The 17,537-nt window shown below is 36.9% G+C and overlaps 1 long non-coding RNA gene across 1 annotated transcript in view; it reads left to right on the forward strand.

Annotated features, from left to right (window-relative positions):
- LOC103659185 overlaps positions 1-6,915 on the forward strand; it is a 36,821-nt gene extending 29,906 nt beyond the window's left edge. Inside the window, exon 4 of the long non-coding RNA XR_567429.2 lies at positions 6,363-6,915. This is a non-coding gene — a long non-coding RNA (uncharacterized LOC103659185). The remainder of the gene's footprint in view (positions 1-6,362) is intronic.
- The last annotated feature ends 10,622 nt before the right edge of the window (positions 6,916-17,537 follow it).

The following is a 17,537-nucleotide window of genomic DNA, read 5'->3' on the forward strand; positions in this document are numbered from 1 at the left end:
GGGAAATCTTTCTCAACTAATTCCAGGTGAGAATCAGGCCATATTGCAATAAGGCATCCATTGCATGCCATAGATTAACTTCTCCCCTATGCATCTAGAGTGGTACTAGTTTTGTAACCAGCTTGAGAGCACTGAGAAAATTGTCATTCCAGTCGTTTTTCCATGTTCTTTGGCTGAGATGGGTAGAGACTATGACTTCCTGTGTCCTGCAGAGGACATGTGTTTAAGAGGTGCCAATGGTTGTGTGATTGTCCAGGGTAAGACACTGCTACACTAAAGAAAATCCCCAGTGGAGCAAAGGCAGATATAAGCTTAAGACTGAGTGTCCCTTGCTTGCATAAGCCTGTCCCCAGGCTTTGGGAGAGACCATATAAATGTTGAATTTGTCAGCTTTTATAAGTAGGGCCCTCCTCCCAAACTGAATACATTTCAGACCCCAGAAAACCTAGATCTACTGTTACTCTTCTTACTCAAACTGTGCTTATGAGAAACTCCAGAAACCTTTTATGGTTTCTAAAACTGTCTTAAGCAAAGTATATTATATGCATCTCAGCCAGGGTCTAGTTGCAATATTTTCCTGTCACAGATACCATATTGCTACATGGTACATGGGTTACATAAAAATGACTAGGGCTTATCCATGTATAGTGGCACGGCAATCATTTTTTATTGGCTCTGTGCAACAATGACCAGTCTGCAAACATGCATGAGGCATGGAAGACCTGGCTGGGACCCACAACATGTGGGTCCCCTTCCCTTCCCTTCCCTTCCCTTCCATTCCCTTCCCTTCCCTTCCCTTCCCTTCCCTTCCCTTCCCTTCCCTTCCCTTCTCTTTCCTTTCCTTCTCTTTTCCTTCCTTACTTTTTTTGTGAAATAATAACAGAAAAGGGAAGAGAAGGGAGAGGGAGGGAAGTGAACAGGAAGGAAAGAAACAAATGGCGATGTATGGTATTTAAGAAATCATCTCACTTTATTCTTTAGACATATGGCTGCCCTCTGACACTGCCTGTAGTTATATGCTTTTTATTTCCACTACATATACATACATACACATGCACACGTGCATGTGTGTGTGTGTAAGTATAGGTAATATCACATTCAAAACTATAATTTAGGGGCACCTGCGTAGCTCAGTCAGTTAAGCATCTGCCTTCGGCTCAGCATGATCCCAGGGTTCTGGGATTAAGTCCCGCATCGGGCTCCCTGCTTGGTGGAGAGCCTGCTTCTCCCTCTACCTGCTGCTCCCCTTGCTTGTGCGTTCTCTCTCTCTCTGTCAAATAAATAAATAAAATCTTTTTTTAAACTATAATTTAAATGTTAGATTACCAAATAATTCACTATGAATTATACAGGTTTTTTTTTTTATATCTCCCCATTCACTCACTCACACATAGACTAAACCGATAGCTATACAGTATAGAATATCTACTCAGTATTGGTGTGCCTACTGATGCCATTTGAACTATATAATAAGAAATAGATTTCTGGAGTTTTAAACCCTCTTGAACTAAATAGGAGCCTTATAATCTGTTCCTCTGAGTTGGTTTTTTTTTTTTTAAATATCGTCTCTTAAATTTAGGAAAATTGATCTAATTTAGATTTTAGACTTCCTAAAATTAGATTATGCCCAGCCTTTCTCTCCAGACCTATAACAAACTCTAAAATTACAAAATTTAAGCTCTTTAACACTGTCTCTTCTACATCATCTCCTGCCATTCCCACCTTCACACCTTATGTTCAGACGAAATTGGGCTGCTTAAGATTCTCTAATCCAGTTGGCTCCGGGCTAGTGATAGGAGTTAAGTACATACACAAAGACACATCTTCCACAGCCCCTCCATGTGGGTGTCTCCACCTTATGGGAGGTTGAGTTGCTAATAAGCATGCCAAGATCTCTAAAGTATCAATTCTTAAAGGTGGAGGATATTTAATTATAACAGTTTTAAAGTATAGTAAAATAAAACAAAGAAACAAATATAATGGAATCATGATTTCTTAAATCACTTGACACTGCAGAATAGTGCAGTTCAGGTGCGGCCACTCTGGTTGCATTGGCAATCCTTGTCATCCCAGGAGAAGTATGGTATGTAAAACCATGAATAAACAGATCCTAAGTAGAAAGCCTAGGATTGCAGTTCTGTACCCTATTTTGGACAATTACTGACAGCATCTAATGGAAAATACAGTAAACTGCACCATAGGAAATAAGATCTTCCTCCTGAACTGTTTTTCCCCCCATGGAAAGAAAATATCTTAAAGGGAAGCAGAATAGAAAGCCAGTTTTTGATCAATGATATGCAAAACAAAGTTACTGGTTTTGGACTTAATTTAGCTTGCGTTCAAATAAGCAAGGAGAGGCCTATAAGGGAAGTGACCAAAAATAAATAAATAAGTAAATAAAAATAGGGCTTATTCTTGTCCCTTTAAAATGACATTAAAGAGATGGGGGATTAGTCACAAACCACCTCAGCAGAGCTGAAAATTGGGGCAATTCCCCAGAACTCCCTGTGGGGAGGTGGGGGCGGAGTGTGTTACTAGTGAGCAAACAAGCAGCTGGCGACAGCAGGGCAGTGACTCAGGGCAGAGAGTCTCTTCTGAGAGAGGAAGTGGCTCAGCCACTGCTGGAGCCAGGCCTCAGCTCTGTGTCTGTATAATCAGAATATGAGGACCTCCACTCTCTTCAAAAGAAAGGGATGGACGGCATCTCCCTTGTCCTTCTCCAACTATACTCCAGTGCCCCTGATTTTCACATTACAAGCAATTCCACCCAAATAAAAGTGTTGACTAACCAGGGAGAGGGAAGGGTGAAGCTGTGATGTTTGTCCCTGCCCAAACTTTCTAGAATTCCATAAAGAGAATTCAATGCTGTTAGATCATTTTGGGGGAGAGAAAAGAGAAGAAAGAAAGAGAAAAAGAACAAATCAGGGGCTAGTTCAACAGCTAGGTAAGGTGTAAGGATTTTTGGCTACTTGGTCAGTCTTTTAGAAAAGACCCAAGAAACCTGAGAGAACTACAAAGTGTAAGTTTAGCCCAGTTAGGACAAAGGGTCATAAACAAGAACAAAACTGCGGGAAATCATTCTGCCTGATCAAGTTTGTGGACCTCAGTTATTATTGTGCATAGTATCAAAACAGGAAACTGAGCAAATACCTATCCTCTCTCTGAAGCAGTCTGAGTTACTTCTGAACCTAAGGAAGGCTGCAGCCAGAAAATTAGAAGACAAAATGAAATCTAAATGGATCTTTGGTCCTGGTAAGAACTCAGTAATAAGAAAATAGACTTCTTTCATCAGAAATCACTCTCCACCCATTAGATTGTCACATGCCTGCTGTAATCTAATCCGCACAGCTTGAGTTATATCTGAATTCAAAAATTGTTGTTCCATAGATTTAACCAAGGGCAGTCCTGAAGCCACTTTGAGAAATGAAAAGTCTGATCCTAAATCATTCGTGGTGATCTTAGAAAGTGGGTTAATGCATTATTTCCTCCTATTTCTCCAAAAGCTTCTAACCATCTTTTCCTGAACAGGTCCCCAAATACTGATATCCTGGTGCATACTTAACCTCCCTCAAGATACTGCATCCCTATAAAACAAACAAAAAACAGGATGAAGTGAAAAATGGCAAAGGAGAGCTCTTAGAAATTAACGATATAATAGACAAAATCTCTGATAAAAGAGATAAAAGATAAACTTAAGAAAATATCCCAGAACAATAGGACAAAAGGACAAAGATAAAGACCTTAGTAAAGAAAATGTAATAGATCCTAAGGATCGATCTAGGAGAATATCTGAAGAAAAAAGAGTTCCAGAAAAAGAGAACAAGAAAAATTCCTGGAACCCAGGCCGTGAGTCTTCAAATTGAAAGGACCCCATTGATTATCAGCAGGATAAATGAGAGAAGATCCATACTGAGCATATAGTCATGAAATTTCAGAACATCAGGAATGAAAGAATGAGACTTATTAGCAGGAATTTAGCATCCTAACGGACAGTGAAACTATTCTTCAAATGTTCGCGAGACAATGATTTTCACCTAGACAAATTAAGGGTCAAGTATGAGGGTAAATAAAAACATTTGTAGACACGTGGGCATTCAAACATATGACTTTTGTAGGAAACTACTGGAGAATGTACTCCAGCAGATGAGGGAGTAGACATGACAGTAAGAAAGGGATCCAACACAGGGAGGAGGCAAAGCAAAGTCCCAGAGTAATAATAGCAGAAGGACACCCCAAGGGAAAGCTGGACAACAAACCCAATAATAAGTCAATCAGTATCAGAGCAGGAGGATGGTGGGAAGTCTTCCTCTGGGGACAAATGGAGTTCATAGATTATTTGCTATATTTGAGCACTCAAAAAATGGTATTTGATGTATAAAAATTTCTCATGAGAAATTGAGAAATAAAGCAGTTACTAACGTTAAGAAATGACAAAATGAGGCAGTTAATGCTAGGAAAAACGTTTTACAGGAAAGGCTATGACTCTGAAGTGTCAACATTTACGGAGCCATAAAAATGTAAACACTGGATATTGATTTAACCAAAACTTGTGGTGTAATGATCTTCGGAGAGTGGCAGATTTTTTAAAAAAATATTTTATTTATGTATTTATTTGAGAGAGGGAGAGAGTGCAGAAGGAGAAGCAGAGGGAGAGGGACAAGCAGACTCCCCACTGAGCACAGAGCCTGACTTGGGGCTAGATCCCATGACCCTGAGATCATGACCTGAGCCGAAATCCAGGGTTAGCCACTCAACCAACATAGTCCCCCAGGCACCCGGGAGAGTGGCAGATATAAGGAAAGTGGGATTGGTGGTGTAAAAGATGTAAATCCTCATTATCATAATAGATATTAATAAATAAACTTGAAATTAATTAAAGAAGACACCCCAGTATCAGCAGATTGTTTAGAAATATGGAGGTAAATACCAGAAAAAAAGTGTTAAGTGTTACAAAGAGTTTCACCTGGGGAATGAGATGGAGATGAGCAGGGATCATAGTAAGAGTACTGTATTTTTTTTTTTAGTACTGTATTTTTAAATGGCTATTACTTAGCTTTCTCCCTTTTCCCTTTCCTTCCCCTCCTCACTCACGCTCACACACACACACACACACACACTTCAATGAATTAAGAATTTTTAGTGTTCACGTGTGTCTTAACAAGCGAGAAAACTAAGAAGAAAGACTAATTTCCATTTTTATCATAACTTAGTTTATGGACTTCATTGCCTTGACCACTGAATAAGATATCAAGACCTTGAAGGGAGATGAGAGGTTTAATTCTAGGACATTGGAAGCTGTCCGGAACATAGCCTGTTGGGTTAAGTTTAGGATATGATGCGGCCAAGGCTGTGGGGGTGCTGTTGGGGTGCTTTGGGTAGATCACAAGTTAGGGTGCCCAGAATAGAAGAGCACATAACCACCCTTGCCACTAGCCCAAATAGTACCCTTGTGCAAGTTAGGAAAAAAGACACTCATAAGACACTTTACTGCCATCTGTCAGAAAATCATGGAAATACATACACAAATCAGTGATTACTATGGATGTGAACAGAGTCCTCTAGAATCCTGCATTGCATCATCAGGCAACAGCGCTGCCCGTAGCTAAAGGTGAGGAGAGGACTGATAAGGATTCTGAGGATTCTGATGGAAGACCTTCCCTGCTTCATAATTTCTGTAGGATTATTAAGCAGATTCATAGAGATATTTGGTAGGTTCTTTCCCCCTAAACCAGGAGCTATAAAGATAGGATGTGTGTCTTATTTCTACATATCAGCTTCTATTAAAGAGCAAAGTTTATAACAAACACTCATAATTTCACAAATGAATGCTTGATCTATTAAAATTATAAAATTTTCTTTGCTTTCTGTCACTGGGATTGGTTGTTGTTTTTTTTTTTACCTTTGAGAAGTTTAGAACCAGGGCTGTCATGGCAGCCTTTCTGGGTTTGAGTTCCAATATTGTCACTTTCCAGTTTATGACCCTGAGCAAGTTCCTTAACATTTCTGAGCTAAGTTTCTTTTTATGAAGAGTAGAGTATATACAACACCTACTGCATAAATCTTTATGGGGATTGAATAAGATAATACTTAGAAAGTATTTCAGAAATTGTCTTAGAGTAAACAATATGTTTTATCATTATGAACTAATCCAAGCACACCTTACCTTCATTTATATTCACAATTAACAGTTGTATCTGTTGGAATTTACCTTTAGCAGGTAATAGCAAACAACAAGTGGGATCTTAAACTGTTTGTTTCTCAGGTAGAAAAAGTTTGGGGATAGGTAGTCTACATTTCATAAGGTAGTGCCAAAGTCATCAGAGACTCAGACTGTTCCTATATTCCTACTGTGCCTTTCGTAGCCATGGATTCTATCTGCAAAGTTTCCTAATGGTCCAAGATGACTGCTGAAGCTCCGGCCACCATGTTTGAGTTCCAGGCAAGAAGCAAGACAAAGAAGAGAAAGTAAAAATGCTTCATGTATGCTGGCTATCCCTCTGTTAAGGGGCCTTTCTGAATTTTATAGCTGCAGTGGAGGCTGTGAAAAAGCGTCTTTTAGCTGTTCATATTGCTACCTGGAATAAAATCAAAGTTTTGTTATTAAGTAAGAAAATCAATATTTGTTTGGCAGCTAGCCTCTCTCATAACTATGAATCGGAACCCAAACACTGCTATCATTATGGTTTTAATTGATCTAAGGTTTTAATTGATCTAAGCACATCTCCCAAATTATGTTGTCCGTTTCTGCCCTGTGGTAAAGACATGGTTGAGCCACTAGAATGCGTGTTTTCTTAAAGTTTGTGTGAGAGTAAATCACTTCAAGGTATAAAACTAAAATTTTTCAGTTCTAAGAGTAAGACAGGTTGCCAGTTGTTTATATTTTGCTTCCAGTACACAAATATATGAAGATATATACATGTATTATGTCATTCTGTATTGTTCATGGATCATAGGATATCTCCAAATTGGTATGTAAAGGGTTAAAGTCAGTTGATGAAGGATCAACTCTTCCCTTAACTCAATCCTTTAAAAATGGCATCAATAACAATTAGCCTAGAAAACATATGATCTTACAATTGACAGACTTTTCCAGTGAGAATGTTCTAAGAACTAAGATGTGATGTGACATAAAATGTTTTAAAAAAAACTACTCTTTTTAAAGTACATTCTTACCTTTTATATAAAAGAGAGATAATTTAAGTAGTGAAGATGAGGCTCTTTGAGGAGAAAAATTATAATTATTCTTTAAGAACTAAAGCTTAATAGTTAACGTAAAGACACCACTGGTTTAAAGGATCTACCATGGACAGGGCAGCTGATCAGCCATCCTGGTTAGCATGGGACGTTCCCAGTGTTAAAACTGAAAATATCAAGTCCTGGGAAACCTTCCGTTCTGGGCAAACTGAGAGAGTTGGTTACTCTACTTTTGGCTAGTATCAGGTTAGCTGGTTTAGGGTTGTGTGAGAGAAATTATTACATATTTATCAGATCTGGATAACAAAAACCTAACTGATGGTTCACTGTGAAGAAACACTGCTTCTTGAAACCAGAGGTAAGGGTGGATGTTTCTGGATTATGCCACAGGGAGGAAAGAAACAGCCCAAAAGTCACAGCTAATCAGTCTGTGGTCGTTGCCATATTATGAGCGTGTTTGTGGATCTGTCTGCTATTGACAGTGAGTAATGCTTGCAAATAAAGTAAATATTAATGAATGAGAAGGATCTTTATAGTAAACTTCAACCTTAAGTATTAGGCATTAATGCTCACATCTGATTTTTTTAGTTCTCATATAGGGTTGCCAGATAGTATGCAGGTAGCCAAGTTAAATTTGTATTTCAGGTAACTAATGAATAAATTTTTAGTTTAAGGTCATCCCGAATATTGTGTAAGACATACTTATCCTAAAAAATTATCCATTTTTTTGTTTGAAATTCAAATTGAGATAGGGAGCTTGTATTTTTATTTGCTAAATCTGGCAATTCTATGGGAAGAAAATCAGAGTGTGCTTGTTGGTACCAGTACAAACACAGTTTCTTTCCTTGATAGTGCTCTCTGAGAGGCCACAGCACATTTCTGTTTCTCCCACAAGCCCTCTCTCATCCTCTCCATGATTCTTACCATTCTCCTTATGCACCTTAGCCTTTTCAGGAAACGTCCTGGCTGCTTCACTGAGAAAAAGCACTGGGGGATTAGAGGAGGATATAAAGTAGAATTCCTTCAATCCTGTCCCTATCCTTCTCTCCCCAACTATTTGGGTCTATGTTCCTATCCTTTCTTCTCTAGTTCCTAACTCAGAACTGAGATCCTCCTTCTGTTCAAAGTCTTTCCCCTGCGAGATGGATTCCAAGATCTTGGCTCTTCCAGATGCTTCCTGCCTGTGGCTTCTCTTTCTTTGACATGTGAACAGTCCTGGCTCTTTGATCTTTCACCAAAGGCTCCCCATGGCTTCTAATTGCCATCCTCTATCTTTTCTTTCCCCTTCCTTCCTCCTTTCCTTCCTTCCTTCCTTCCTTCCTTCCTTCCTTCCTTCCTTCCTTCCTTCCTTCCTGTCTCTCTTTCTTTCTTTCTTTGACACTCATGTTCTCTGAGAAGCATCCTGCACCAATATGTCCCACACCTGACTATCAGCAGCATACCTGGAAAATTTTATTACACTATTGGCTGCAAGATCTTTCCACAGACCTACTAAATCCTGGGGTGAGACCCTTACAATGTCTAGCCAGTGCTGCCTCCTGCTTATCTCTGAGGTATTCAGGTTTCGTTCCTGCGTCTCTTTCAGTTTCCTACGTGCCCCTAGTCTGAATACACAGGCACTTCATCCTCAGATTAATTGTAAATTCCTATTTTATCTTGTCACATTTCTAATTTGAGTCCTTAACTGACTTCCCCTTGCCTTCAGGATAAAATCCAAGTTTCTCAGCATGCCAAACAGAGTTCTTAATTATGTGGCCACTCCTAACCATGTAGCCCAATCACTCACCACCCTTCTCCCCAAGAACACTTAACTACTGCTGTTTCTCCAGGCACTTTGCATTCTCGTTTCTCGGGTTTTTCTTGTGCACCTTCAAAGCTCCTCTTACCTGGTACACCTTTAGCCACTTCTTAACCTCACGCCTCCTTATACTTTAAGACGAAGGAATTATCTGTATACCTCTCTACCCTTGCTATATTGATAGTGAACACCTTGAGGGCAAACATGGTATCTGATTCATTTTTGTGACCTCATTACATACCAAACATCAGAAGATATTGTTGTAGGACTCCATCAAAGAAAGAATGCCCGAATGATTGAATTAAAAAATATTTAAAAGCTGACAAGTTAGTTCTTAGGGGAAAAAGTGTTAGAGTGCAAGTTAAATTTTAAAGGGCACTGAAACTTAGAATATTATATTTAGAAAGGAACGGGATCTGGGGCTCCTGGGTGGCTCAGTCGGTTGAGTGCCCAACTTGTGATTTTGGTTCAGGTCATGATCTCAGGGTTGTGGAATGGGTCTGGTTTCGGGCTCTGCACTCAGCATGGAGTCTGCTCAAAGATTCTCTCTCTCCCTTGCCCCTCCTCTCCCCTACCCTGCTTGCATACACACATGCCCTCTCTCTCTCTCTCTCAAATAAATAAATAAAATCTTAAAAAAAGAGAAGAAAGGAAGAGGATCTCAGAATTCACATAGTTCAATTTATAATTACTGTAGATTAACAAAATTTTAAAACTTCAGTGTAACTCAGATGTACACATACACTTCATCAGAACCAACTGAGTCCATATTCAGCTGCGTTTGCTATTTTGTTTTGTTTTGTTTTCCTGTGTTCTTGATTCTTTGGTCTTTCCTTTGTTATTCTTTCTCTTTACCATAAAACCCCACACTAGCTACCAATTTCTTAGTGCATCTGGCAAACCTAACTAGTAACCTCAATTCTAATGACTAGTATGTTTTGTCTAGTCATCCTTGTATCCGAATCTGTGCTAAATAGTTCAAACATTTAAGTCCATTTCTCTTACTTCTGCCTGAGAGTAGAATGTGTTAGCTGAGTAAAACAGCTTACTTCCTTCTACCAGTACAGATGTTTATCATCAACTTTTTATGTTTTCTTCATATTTTTTCTAATTAATCATTTCCTCCACATGAACTAGAAATTTATAGAATCTCCAAGCAACACTGAGTTCCTATATGAATAATATTCTTCTTCAGGATATAACAGGGATCACTCATGTATTTGTGTATGCTAGATTTGCAGACACATGTACAAAATATTTATTAATCTCTCTTGTTTCACCTTTTATGCAGTTTGTCTTCTGTTGCAAGTAGCATAGTGTAGTGTGTTAACTTGCTCTTTTTCCCCAATTTTTTTATTGTGGTAAAATACATAAGATAAAATTTACTATCTTACCATTTTTAAATGCACAGCTCAATGGTATTAAGTCCATTCATATTGTTGTGCAATCATCACCACCATCCATCTCCAGAACTCTTCATCTTGCAAAACCGAAGCTCTATTCCATTGAACCACAACTCCCCACTATACCCTTCCCTCAGCCCCTGGCAACCACCATTCTACTTTCTGTCTGTCTGATTTTGACTACTTTAAGTACCTTATGTAAATGGAATCATATGGTGTGTGTCTTTTTGTGGCTGGCCTACTTCACTTAGCGCAATATGATCAACGTTCATGGTGTTGTAGCAGGTGTCAGAATTTCCTTTCTTTTTAAGGCTGAATAATATGTCATTGTATGTATATACTGCATTTTGCTTATCCACCCATCTGTCCATGGACATTTGGGTTGCTTCCGTATTTTAGCTATTTTGAATAATGCTGCTATGAACATGGGCATACAAATATCTCTTTAAGATTCTGCTTTTGGTTCTTTTGCGTGAATAGCCAGAAATGGAATTGCCGGGTCATACAGTAATTCTATTTTTTATTTTTTAAAGAATTGTCACATTGCTTTTCCACAGTGGCTGTATCATTTTACATTCCCACCAGTAGTGCAGAAGTTCTCTCCCAACACTTACTTCCTGTGTCATTGTTGTTGTTTTGTTTTTGATAATAGCCATCCTAATGGGGTGTGAGGCAGTAACTTTTTTTTATTAGGTTTATTTGGCCGATTTTAAATAATTGGATAGCCTGCAGTTACTTTTAAGTATGTTTGTGAAGCTTTTTTAGTTGTTGTTAGCAAATAATAGATAAAACATACTGCTCTCATTTCCTGAATATTGATCTCTAATGTTTCTGACACCAGATAATCGGTCACCTTGAATTGATGACAATATCACGTATGCTTCCCAACCTTGAAATTTGGTGTTAAAGTCCAAAAAGGCAGCTGGCTTTTTGTGTGTTGGGGGGGGTTGTTTAATGACTCTACTTGATAATATTAAGAATTATTATTAGAGGGTTTTGTTTGTTTTAGCTATGACAAAGGATATTTTGATTTTGTTTAAAAAAAGAGCTCTTACTTATTGTGGTAATCATTTCACAGTATGTGTAAGTCAAGGGGTTATGCTATACATCTTATACTTATACAGTGCTGGATATCATTATATCTCAATAAAACTTAAAAAAACCCAAAACAAACAAAAAGAGTTCTTATCTTTTAGAGATACATACTAAAATGTTTATAGACAGAATGAAATAATATCTGATATTTGCTTCAAAATAATCCAGTGGAGACTGGGGGCGAGAGAAGGTAGGTTATAGATAAAGATTGGTCATTGGTAATTGTTGAAACTAGGTGATGAATCCAGGGGGATTTATTACATTAGTCTTTCTACTTCTGAGCAAATCATAGTTTTTCATTAAAAAGATTGTTTTAAGCAGAGTTTAATCTATTAAGTATTTAAAAAGGTAACATTTATTAAGTATGGTGTGAGTAGGTTTTCACTTAATGCAGAAAAAAATGTGAAATAAAACATTTGTATGACACTCACATAATGCTTTTCTTGTATTTGATCCTTACCATAGATGATTGATCCAGTTCTGAAATGATATTAAGCTTGTATTATATTAAAACAAATTTCTAATTACTAAAAATTGAATACTTTATTTAAATAAAATGGAGGCAAAAGCACATTACTCATGAATTGATGCATAATCCAAACATGCTACTTTCTGCCTAATGCCATAGTACAGCTCTGTGCAATAGAACTTTCTGCAGTGATGGAAATGTTCTATATCAGCTCTGTCCAATATTGTAGCCACCAGCCACATATGGCTATTGAGCTGGCTGGTACAACCAAGTGGCTAGTGGGACTGGGAAATGGAAAAAGATTTTATTGATTTTCATTTGTATTTTTAAGCACTTTTCCTTAGATCTGAGAAATGACGTTTTTCAGTGAAAATTTATATCCCTCTGACAAGTGAAAAATAAAATCACAAACTTAGCTCTCCAGGTATTAAAACTCGGGGATTAGAAGTCCTACTACTTGACCTGAAAAACTTTATAGATGTTGAAATTTAAACAGAAGGCATTATAAATAAGTTATCTATAAATAATATTGCAGATTTTAAATGTAGTTAATTATTATATCATCTTGTTTTAAGATTTCAGCATTTAACATACTAAATATGCCCTTAATAATTTCATGTGTATTTAATGTGTTACAGATTAACATATTTAATACTTATACCAACCCTATCAGGTAGATGCACTATTAATATTCCCATTTTTCAAGAAACCGAGACACAGAGAGGAAATAACTTTCTCATGTTAATGCTAGCAACTGGTGGGACTGGGATTCAAACCCACAAATTTGGCTTAGGTCCACATTTGTAATTGCTTTGTATATTTCCTCTTTTGAAGTAATTTGCCTGGAAACGGATTAAGAAAGAATGATTAATCAGTTGTTAAAAATGTGTTAATACGCCTGGGTGGCTCAGTTGTTAAGCGTCTGCCTTCAGCTCAGGTCATGATCAGCAGGAAGCCTGCTTCTACCTCTCCCACTCCCCCTGCTTGTGTTCCCTCTCTCGCTGCCTCTATCTCTGTCAATTAAATAAATAATGTCTTAAAAACAAACAACAAAAAAAGAAATCTTTGAAAAAAATGTGTTAATAAATTTAGTTTCTCGTCACTTTGGAAAAATCCTATGTAAGGCATTATATTGTAAGGTCTAGTTAAAAAGGATATAAAATTGAATATAGAGAATCATTTACTATGTTTACTCTCCCCTACCCCCTAAAAAAACTGTGTTCAGGAAAAGAGACCAGAAATAAATCTTTTCTGTATCTTTTTGTATTTTCAAAATTTCTAAAATAAGAAAAATGTTTATTATAAAACTTTGGCTATTATAATTATAAAGCATACTTAAAACTTCTTTAGGGCTTAAATTAATATTTTATATGAGAGACAACCTAAAACTAGATTGTTATAAAAGTTCATAAAAATTTGTCTGAATAGTTCGGCTGTTTATTTTCCCAGATGCTAGCTCTGAGAATTAATCTTAGTTGAAGATGTTTTTATTACTAATAAGTTATTAATTCCATATTCCTTGAAGATAGGATTTTATTTATTTGTCAGAAAAACAAAATGAAATATTGTTTTTTCCCTGAAGAGACAAATTATCGATACTCCTTAAAACTGAACTCTTCGAAGTGCCATTTTAACCTCTTGCCAAATAGATTGTGGGTAGAATAAAAAAACACACGTTTCGCAAATGGTTCTTGTTTTCCTTTGGTGATTTGAATATTTTAGAAGCCAAAAATACCTTTTGGATATGCCATTTGTATACGACTGAAGATGACTTTTTCATAAAGCAGGGGATTCCGGGGCTACATTAAGTACATTAGTCTGGACTTCTGAGATGTGTTTTTCAATAAAAAGTTGTTAAGGTCGAAAAAAAAAAAAACCCAGAAAATCCCCTTTCCCTTAATTGTTTGTGACCTTTGGTAGATTTCTTAAGACTCTAGATGGCAGTTTTCTGATATATAAAATGGTTGCAACAATAGTACTTATTCCATATGTTGTGAAATATAGAGAGATAATATATATGATGCACTTAGCAAAATGGTTGGCAGCATTTAATATATGTTAGCTATCATTACCATAATTATAATGATTGATAAATATCCTATGGAATAGTTTTACTTCTAGATAAACAACTAACGTATTTTTATGGTTACATACATTCGGGTCTTTTATTTATTTTATGATGACTCATGCCGAGCATAAGCCCAGACACTTAGCCTAGAAAAAATATGATATGGCCAAGTTAGGAGGCCTAACCAGCTTCTGGGTTCTTTGAGCTAATCTCCGTCGTCTCTAAATTATATTTATTCCACGTTTTAACTATAAAAGCTGTTAAACATCACTTTTTTTTCTGCAGTCACTAGAAAGGAAAAGAACCTCCAGGATTAATATTATTTGATATTTGTATGGTTACATTTCATTTGAACTTCACAACAACCAGTGAGACAGATAGGGGAGGAATTAGTATTCTGACATTTAAGATGAGCAAACCAGGTCAGCAGGTGAAATGACTTGGTCAGGAGCCGCATTGCTAAGATATGCAGAGTTGGGACAAAAGCTATTAGAAAACTACATGGATGATTCAGGAAGTAAAAGAAGGAGGATAATTTAAGGTGAATAGTAAGAGAATCTTCGCTTGAGCAATGATGGCCAATGGAACTTTCTGTGATGATGCCAATGTTCTTTATTTGCTCTGTCCAACACAGTAGCTACTACACACTTTTGGCTAGTGTCACTGAGGAGCCACATTTTTAATATTAATTTAAATGTAAATGGTCATATGTAACTATCGTATGTATGTGCAACTGTATCGTTTCCAGGAATCATGATCAAAGGGTTAGGGCTGCGCTGAGAGCCGGTATCCTGTTCACTTTACGTGTTTAGGTCATTTTATATCCCAACCTTATCTGAATGGACATGCATGTATGGGGTTGGGATTGTTTGGTTTTTAAGCTTGCATGTATACAACTAATGTTAGGTATCTATTGTATTTTCAAAGATTATCTTTTGGGAGGGCTCATTTATTGCATTTTAAAAAGACATTCATAGGGAACCTAGTGCTAAACCAATTTTTAGATGACCTGCTTCTGGGTCAGGGTTTCGTACTTAGCAAAGCAGCTCCTAGCTGTGATCTATTGAAAGTCAGCCCTCAACACAAGGGTTTGAAAAAAAATAGAAGAAAAAAAAGAAAAGAGAGAAAACAATATTTAATATATGTTTATAAAATTAAAAAAAATTTAAAAACCCAAAAGTAGTTGTTTTCCTTTTTCTGAAGCAGCAACCCCTGAGAGAATTAGCAATGATCTTAGAATTTATCCTATTTGGTGGCAATACATTTGACTATAAGATTCTTCCAAAAGAAATATGAACATGTTGAGTTCATGATGTGTTGAAGTTCTATATTTACTTTTATTAGTACTGTTTCGGAGGGCTGTTTCTTGTTGGATGTGGTAGGAACAGTCAATGGAGTATTTTTTATTGTTTTATGAATTACCACATTTGAACCAAGCTGGAAGTGGGGTGGTAGTTTCATAGATAATCATTGTAAGGCTGCATTTACCTCTCTGAGCCTCAGTTTCCATATATTCAAAATGAAGTTTCTGGAATAAGTGACTAGGAAGGTCCGCTGAAATGCTAAAGTTTTATGAATCCATGAAAACACACATTTCTCTCTTTTCCAAATATCTGAGTTCTAAAGAAATTTCAGTGGCCTATAAGTGAGCCTTCCTTCAAACCAAAAAAATTAAATTTGATTTTCTTCTCTATGTGCTATATTTGTATGGACACATGTGTTTCTGTAACATTTATGCTTTTGTTTTTAAGTCAGTATCTGAATGCTATGATCTGGTTGTTTGTGTTCCCCTCCCCCGAAATTCAAATATTGGAAATCTAATGCCCAATTTGATGGTGTTAGGTGGTGGATCTTTGGGAGGTGATTAGATCCAGAGGCATGGGAATCATGCTATTATGAAATGAGTTCCCAGATAGATCCCTCATGGCCCCTTATGCCATGTGAGGATCCAATGAAAAGTTGGCAGGCTGAAACCCGCAAGGGGGCCCTCACTAGAACCCAAACATGCTGGCATCCTGATTTTGGCCTTACAGCCTTGAGAGCTGTGAGAAATAAATTTCTGTTTATAAGCCACCCAATCGATGGTATTTTGTTATAGCAGTCCAAACAGACTAAAATACTGGTTAAAGAAGAAGATTTGAGCTTGAGGTCTCTACCTTTATGGGGGAAATCATGCCAGATTTCTCAGTGAGCATATTTCATAAGCAGAATTTATAGACATTTCATGGGAACTTTACATACTATTGACAGGTGAAGTGGGATAGTATACATATTTTATTTTTTTCTATGATATCTAGCAGATATAAAAGGAACTCCCTTTTTTTCCACTATCTTGGCTTAATTTGGCTCTGCCAGGCCATTCATTTTTTTCTTCCCCCTATTTGAATCTTAAGGCCAGGGAATGGGTGTGAATTTCTTCTTAGTTCTGGAAAGGCAGCATCTTGTGAGTCACTCCATTGGAATACTGTCATCATTTTGTCCCTTCAGATATTGAATGCCCTTTATCCTCATTACCGAAACCAGGCAACTGTATCATATGGAAACCTTATTGCTGATGTTGTACCAATGTTGCTAATTGTGAAGGAGCACTCTGACTTCAGGTGATTTAACAAATGAGGCCTGGTTCCTGTTATGGAAGAAAGAGAGCAGACAATGTTTAACATGTTAAGAACACCTTGATATATAGAAGACATTTTTCTCTCCTAGTATTTTATACACACACCCACACCCACATGTACAAATAGTATTTGTCTTCTTACACAATGATCTTGCATTAGTTAGTCAAGAGAAACCTGTCATAATAGGCCATATACTCAATCCAGCCCTGCTCTTTTATGATGAAAGTGATTTTCAGGCTTGCAGAGAAAACAGGAGACAAAAAAACACATGAAGTCCTGCTTTAATATGGTCAAAGAACAGCCTCTGTACTCAAGGTAAAGCAAAGAACATTTTAATAATTTATGACTTAGCCCAATTTAAAATAAGTAATCCCCTAAGGCAAAACGGCTGTTGATTTGCTCACATTCGTTGCTCACGACTAAACAAAAAATGAAAATACTAAATAGAAATAGTGTTAGGACAGCTTATCGGAATTCAGATATTTTCTAACTGCTGCCTGGTGATGCCTCCATATATAATAGTACATATATAAAATAAGGCTGATAGGAAATACTTAATATGGAAATTTATTTTAATCTCTAAGCTAACTCTCTGATACTTTTTTCTCTCCGGTTTCTCTCTCTCTCTTTATCCTTTATTGTATGGAGACAATTTCACCTTGTAGTATTTAAATAAATGTCTAAATATTAAATAAACAGATAGTTTTCTGTGTCGACTTGGTTAGGCTATAGCTCCAATTATTCACTCAAACATTAATCTAGGCGTTGCTGTGAAGGTATCTTCTAGATATGATCAAAGTCCAAAATAGTTGACTTTAAGTAAAGGAGATTATCTTGTATAATCTGGGTGCACTTGATTTAATCTGTTGAAAGGTCAAGAGTAGAACTGAGG

Source organism: Ursus maritimus, unplaced genomic scaffold (assembly GCF_017311325.1).
Source record: "Ursus maritimus isolate PB19 unplaced genomic scaffold, ASM1731132v1 scaffold_10, whole genome shotgun sequence".
NCBI classification, from domain to species: Eukaryota; Metazoa; Chordata; class Mammalia; order Carnivora; family Ursidae; genus Ursus; species Ursus maritimus.